Genomic DNA, 7,979 nt, shown 5'->3' on the forward strand with positions numbered 1-7,979 from the left:
CTTACAGCTCTTTGACCCTGAATAGGCCCTCAGACTTCCTTGTTATCTATTGTTTGATCCTTACTTCCTAGCAATGAGTAATGAGCTTTTACCTGAATTCTTATGCAAACGAAACCAATAAAAAGCCTCTCCGGAGTGGGAACGGTGCACTCTCCCCACCAGGGAGGGTGGCCAAGCAGCGCCCTCCAGGAGAGAGGGTGGCCAAGGCGCTCCCCATGTGAGGAGTGGCCCTGGTGTTCCTATTCCTCCACAGGACTTGGTTGTCTCTGTGTATGTTTTTCTCGAGTTTCGATGAGCCATCTGCAGCATTCCATGATCACTGCTGGGACCCATGCATCACCTCATGTTGGGGACCTGGACAGCAAGCCAGGCATGTACCCTGACTGGGAATCCAACTGGCAACTCTTTGGTTTGCAAACCGATGCTCAATCCACTGAGCCACACCAGCCAGGGCGAATTTCTTTTTTTCTTTGTATTAAGGAGACCAGACAGGACTTCTCTATAGAGGGACACTTGTATACCTTGACTGTATACAGGCTCTTCTGCGTACAACTGAATGGGCAAGTCAAGTCAGCCTTGAAGTGTAGGTTGCTTTTAATGTCAGACTAAGGAAATAGATTGTTTTAGCCTTACTCTAATCTGTGTTTTTTAAATGGATTTTTACCAAAACATACATTTTAAATTTAACGGGTAATTTTTGTGGTATTAGTAAATGGTCCTAGTTTAGACACTATTTTTTGGTGCTGGGTATTCTATCAAATAGAACCCTGAAGGGACAAAGGAAAGAAGGAGCTTATGTCTGAGCATGCTGTACATATTAATAATTCTATGTGAGTTGTATCTGAGGGGGAACAGAATTTGCCACCCCCAATTATGCCTCATTGGGATATTGCTATTTTAAGCTGGTTTAGTTTTAATAAATGAAAGACCCTAGAAAGAATTTTGACCTTCCCCTCTACAACCTAAAAGTATTTAGATTGAAAATGTGCTCTAGGGACAGAGACATCACTATAGATAGCCATAGTTTAATATAAACTTTTGCAGTAGTGTGTGACAGAGAGAAACATGGCAAGGTCCATTTCATCAAGGTTTTCTCCGTGTTCCATGATTTCAAGATGACCCAGCAAACATTTATTTACCAGACATTTGTTTTTCTATGTCCATGTGGATTGCTGTTCTGCCCTTTGAAGTCTCGTACCATACACCACCTCTGTTCTTCTCAGCTCCAGAATGTCATACAAGCCTCACCTGCCCAGTGTGTCCTTAGGTCTCATGTTCTTATGGCACCCCTGCATGTACATATGTATTACATTTGGTTATTTTCTCCTGTTAATACATCTCATGTTAATTTGATTATTAGCCCAGCCAAAGACCTAGAAGGATGGGAGGAAAGCTATACTTTTCACCACTACATTTCCAATATACCAACAGCAAGAAATTCCCAGGGTTAAAGATAGGCTAAGAAGCAACAAGAAAGGATGACAAAAGAGTAAAATAGAGTCTGAGTAGGAAATCTTAAAAGTATTGGTCTTAAATTTGTTGACGTATAACCCTGTTTCCTATTTCAGTCACTGTAGCAAGCAATGATTTCCTCAACTTATATATAGCTTCAGAATAAATATTTTCCACACCAAGCTGGGACCATTTATCAACTTCAAGAACACTGTCAAGAGGAAATAAGGAAATACAGCTGTAGCAATGCTATTGATACCCTAGTTGATGACCTAAGATGTAGAACAAAAGTTACGATGGAAAAAAAGAAACCTGGCCACAAAGACTCCTGATTTATGACATCTCAGCTATAGCTGCCTTGAAAAATGACAGTCGTTTTGGAAAGCTATCACACAACAGAAAAACTAAATAACAATGAAAACAAATGTCAAGCTTCTTCTAAATATTTACAAAAGGTGCAGAAATATAAAAATATTTACAAAAGGTGCAGAAAATATCAAGAACCCTTATGGAGCAGGGAAAAGTATATTTATGCAATCCACCTGAAAACTGGTGATTTGCATCTCATTTTTGTCTGATTTACTAATCCTAATGAATGTTTATTAATCACTTAGTATTGAAAAATATTTGAAATAAGAAGAGTGTGAAGTATTATTATGCAAATGTATATGACAAGGTATACAACTGCAAATTTTACTTCTGCGGTATTTCTTCTTGACTGTATCCTCTCTTTTTCATTTTCAATACTACAAACTATTAGTCTTTTGGCCTCCACATAAAGTTATTTTGTTAAATGCTCCAGCAGTAATTTTCTCAAGCTTAGAATGGCATTCAAGGCTATCTATTTATCCCAATATATCTGTGTAGTCTTATTTTTCAACACACATTCCATTTGTGTACCTCAGTCATATCAAGGTTGTAATATATCTGTTGCAAACTACTCATTTTTCGAGGCCCAGAACATCTGTCTACTTTCCCATATATTTTTTTCTGAATATCTTCTCAATATTCATCTCTTTTTTTTCTTTAAGACCCTCAAAACTTTATTTGGTCCTGTTGTGTACATAATATTTTTATAATGATTTCCTGCCTATAGTTAATCGATTCTTCAGGCTACTGTATTGTAAATCCTGGGAGGTCAGAAATATACCATGTTGTTTACCTTGTGGAACCTGGGAGACGATCGTGCACAAAAATGTTCTGTGAAATTCAAGGTCAACAATTTAACTAACTGAATGCTATTTATTATGTAGAGTAAATAAAACAATGGCATCCCCCAGGGGCATTTCTAGCTGCTAATATATAACTTGGTACCAGCTAGCCCTTCAAAGAAGGTATGAACACCAAGAGCTGCTGTGGCTTCCGTTTTGAAGGCTGGTGTGTTTGTGGTTGTGTGCCTCTACCCTGGGTTCCTTCCATTGGCGTAAATCACTTCATCTTGAATTGCTTATTGCAAGCAAATCTAAAAAAAATGGGTCTTTGAATGTATTCCAATGTGTAACTAGCAATTACCACAACTTTTAAAACAAACACAAATTTTACTTTGTATGTAAATTACAACTCAATTAACTGGGAGAATCTGCACAAATATGCAGGAATGTGCTGAGTAGTATATTATGTGTGTGAAGGGCCTGTGATAATCACAGTGCAGAACAGTAGAGGAGTACCTGAAAGAACTCTTCTCTATAGCCATGGATTTTCCACAAGACACGCCAGAGGGACTATCATTTATGCTTTCATGACAATAAAGGCAAATTCAGCCTCCCCAGTAATACAATGTTTTGAAGGGATAAGCTAGGCCCAAGAAAAATACTCTGCAAGCCATAAGCAAGAAAATATTCATTTCAGAAGTCTCCAATGAGTGTTTCCATGTGTTCTATTTTTATCATTTCATTAATATCTGACCATAAACTGTCAAAGATAAAAGCAACTCTAGAAATGATCCGGTACAAACCCATCATGTTGTGATTTGGAAAACTTGTGATTCAGTGAGTTGAAGTGATTTACTCAAGGTCACACTGATAATTAAGGATGATTTAATATTAAACTTTAGTACTCCTGACTCTTAGTTTAGTGTGTTTTTTATTTTCTACAGATGGTAAATTTTATTGCTTTTTCCTACAACTATCACACATGCTAGGCACACAATAAATGCTTATTACATTAAATTTTGTTTTCTTTTATTTTCTTATGCTCATTTATTCTCTTAATCAGTTGTTCATTTAAATATCAATCTGTGCTCCTAATATGTTTTTATTCTTTGTATCTCCCAGTGACATTTGAAAAAAGTTTTAATGGATATTTACTCCTAACTCTTCTTCTGTGAATGCAAAAAGGTGATAAATATTGAGACTGAATGACAGATATTTGCCCAAATGAGGAGCGTAGGCACTGATAAACTCAGAGACTTGTAGATGCAACCATGAGGTCACGAGAAATTGAGTTGTGCTGTAATAGAAAAGGATGGCTCTTGCATCTAGAAGATTGATAACCTGTAAACAACGGAAAGAAAACATATGAGAATGAATGACCTTAAAACCAATAACTGACACACACAGTTGTTGTAAGACAATATGTCAATCTAACGACAGACTGTGATATTCTTCAACATCACTAAGCTCTGAAAGGGAAATCTAAGGAGTTCTGAATCTTTTCCCACAAGAAAAGCCACCTGTCTGAGTTCATGATCATTTTCCATTTGTAAGAGTATAAATTATTTTATAAGACATGAGCAGATGTTCATGCATCAAGGAAAAAATCTGTTCCACCAAGAGAAATATTTTAGACTTCTCAGAAAATAGTCTCCTAGCATAATCAAATCTGGTTATCTTTTCATAAGCTTAATTCTTTGTAACAGTGAGTCCTGAAGAAGCTATAATATAGCATACACAACGTATACATATGTAGTCAGTTAAATGACTACAAAATGATATATCCAAGGCCTAACTCCCATAATCTGTGAATGTTGCCTAATTTAAAGTAGGGACTTGGTAGATGAATTAGGTTAAGTGTTGTGAGATCATATCATCTTGGACTTTTGGTTAGCCCTAAATGGAATAATGGGTGCCCTTATGAGGAAACGAGAATGAAAATTGACACAGACACAATTGGGGGGAAAGCCGTGTGCAGGCAGAGGCAAAGGCAGGAGGAGTTGTGGAGCTATAAGCAAAGGGCTGCCGACCATCAGTGGAAGCAAGGAGCGGGGGAGGGCACCGTTTCTCCTTCAGAGCCTCCAGCAGGAACCAACCCTGTAACACCTTGATTTTGTACTTCTCGCCCTCTCATCTTTTGGAGAATAAGTTTCTGTTGTAAGCTACCTAGTTTATAGTAATTTATTGTAGCAGTCCTAGGAGAATATATCATATAATCTAACTTTTAAATAATGGATGGTTGTTTTTGGAAAAATATCAAAAATTTAATCCTTTAAAAATATCTATACATACTAATTTCAGAGTGACAACTTTTAACCTACTGTGTGGAAAATGTTTTGGTATTAAGCTGTGGTTTATATCAGCTCTCGTTCACTATGGTATGAATACCATCTCTTCATCAGAATCTCAGCTGATATTCAATGTGTATGTTGTTTCTTAGTCAATGGCAGGTTGGAGCTATAAATTCATATCTGTCTAATTCAAAACCCCACTGCTTACTTCCCAAAATGGTCCTGTCTCTCAAGGGTGCCTCTGCTTGTGTTGATACTGCCACTTTTGAATTGCTAAGTGTTAGGCTACTTGGTTTTGATACAAACAAAAAAACCTCTGATAGGACATAGAGAAGACTCTGGCTTTTTACTTAAGGATCATGTGATTTGGTAAAGATGAGAGGAGTATCTTGCAAGTATATATATTAATGGTGTGGGTTTTTGGCAAGAAAGGTTATGCAGTTCTTGCCTAGCAGATTCATTCAAGAGACACCTTGGCTCTATATCCTGGGGTCTGTGCAGAAAAGGTCCGACTACTATTCATGAAATGAGAACAGTTTGCATGGCATTGATGTAACCTGGTAGCCAAGGTGAGTGGACTGAAATGCACATGTGTGTGACGACTTCACTGTACTAGTCAGTGGGGGTGGTAGATATCATTGAGTGAGCATGTGGATTGTGTGGCTGTCACATTCAAAATGACTGAGCAAGTAGAGCAATGAATCTGCATCCAATTTTGCATTAAACTTGAGCATTCCTCTGTGGAAACTATTTGGATGATTCAGAGGGCTGCAACTGGGGTCAACTGGTGATTGGCGGCTTCATCACCACAACATGCCCACTCATACACAACATCCCATGCAGAGTTTTTTGGCAAAACATCAAATCGCCCAGTTGATTCAGTTCCTCTACAGCCCAGATTTGGTGGCCTGCAACTTCTGGCTTTTCCCAAAACTAAAATCACCTTTGAAAGGGAAGAGATTTCCAATCATCATTGAGATTCAGGAAAATACCACGGGGCAGCTGATGACAATTGGGAGAACTGTTAGGTCCCAAAGTGCCTACTTTGAAGGGGACTGAGGTGTCATTGTCCTGTGTACAATATTTCTTGTATCTTGTATCTTCTTCAATAAATTTCTACTTTTCTTATTACACGGCTGGATACCTTCTAGACAGATCTTGTGTGAGTGTGTCTGCATATATATATACACACACACACACACTAGTCTGAAAAATTATTTAAGGTACAGATATATTTTTTATGATTCTTGGTTCCAACTGATTTTTCTAGTAACTTACCAAATATTGGTTCTGACCTTGTCAACGGTAATCTACTGTGCATAGCTGCACATGCCTTGGCACTGGAAATGCATTTCACGTGGATCAGTACTGAGGACTTTCTCTGTTTGCTATGGGGCTTTTTTGTCCATTTCAAATTATGGAGTACTAGTTCCTAAAGAGATTATGTTCTGCTTAAACTCATTTTGTGTGCTTTGTGATGTGACTCCTAAATAATAATAATACATAATAATAAACTATTATTATTTACAAAAGTAGAGCAATCTAAGACAGTCTGAATGTGATAAAGCTTAAGTAATTACATAAAAAAAATGCGATGGAGTCTATTCAGCTTGAAAAGTGGTTTCAGCCAAACTTTTAGGGGACAGTGAAGGTGTCTTCAGTCTCTGTGATCAAACATTGTTCTGTAGCACAGGTACATGGGTTTGATTTCAGGACACTAAACAATTCAGCCCCTTTGTTCCTCTTTGGGATACTGCCATTCAAACTCCTAAAGAAGAGAGGATTTGTTGGTTGCTTTTGCTATCTCCTTCTTCCCTCCCTCCATCCCCTCCCTCCCTCCTTTCCTTCCTTCCTTCCTTCCTCCCTCCCTTCCTTCCTTCCCTCCATCCTTCCTTCCTTCCTTCCTTTTTTCCTCATTGCAACAAATATTTATGATGCACCTACTATGTTCAGGGTATTTTCCAGACTCTAGAAAATCAAATAAATAAAGTCTCTAGTCTCAGGAATCTTATATCCTGGTGAGGAGAGAGACAGTGCATAAATAATTATACAGATATTAATGAACTATAATTATGGTAATTTCCATGAAAAAATCCATAGTGTCATAAAATGCATACAAATGGCTTAATTAAACTAGTGTGTGGTAATAGGGAGGACTTCACTGGAGGGAGTGGCATTCAAATGAAACCTGAAGGATGATCTAAGCGAGTCAGGGGAAAAGGAGGAGTGGGGAGAGTTTTCAGGGTAGATTAGCAGTCCCATTCCATGCAAGGGTCCATTTGGAGTTTACCTTGGCTGGGGAAGAAATCAGGAGGTAATGATTAGCATTCTTGTAATTTTCAGTAAGGGCATAGCAAAACGGGGTCTGGGAGAAAGCTGTGTCAGACTGCACTAGCTGAAAACGCAGGTTCCGGAAGCCCACGCATGACCTCCTAATTGAGAACATCTGGACATGGAATGCGGCAAGCTCCTTCGGAGCAAACACTCAGGTGGTTCTTAGAGACAAGTAGTTTCAGGTTTGCTGATTTAGACCCATTTACTTTCCCAATTCATGACCGTATCAGGTTGTAGCTATGAACACACACTGTAAAGCTTCATAATCAGACGCAGTTCTGGAAACATTTCATCCTGCATTTTTATTTTATTCTTGTTTTCCCTCCAAGACAATAATATAGAATTATATGTAGGGAATGCAGTAAAAACTCTAGTTTTATTTTTTAAATACTGTCTTATTTCTCCACATAAACTCTCAAAGGACTATGTAGCATCATCAATTTCTGTCATGTTACACATCAGAAATGGCGGCCCAGAGGAGTTAAGTGCCTTTCTGGGGATTCCAGTTTGCCCAAGGTAGCACAAAGGTCTTCTAACTCCAGTGTCCAGTCTCTTGCCCTCCACATCTCCCATGTCCCCATCTCATCTTTGTCCTCTTCCCCAAATGGTACTTTTCCCATGAACTGGATCTACAGTCAAAGAAAAAAGGAAAACAATAGAAAATGCTAAATGTCGAACTTTTCACAAGTGATGTTTTCAGAATTGATGTCAAGAAAAAAAATAGCCTTTGGCAGTTACAACTGTTTGGGTG

Source organism: Phyllostomus discolor, chromosome 6, assembly GCF_004126475.2.
Source record: "Phyllostomus discolor isolate MPI-MPIP mPhyDis1 chromosome 6, mPhyDis1.pri.v3, whole genome shotgun sequence".
Classification (NCBI taxonomy): domain Eukaryota; kingdom Metazoa; phylum Chordata; class Mammalia; order Chiroptera; family Phyllostomidae; genus Phyllostomus; species Phyllostomus discolor.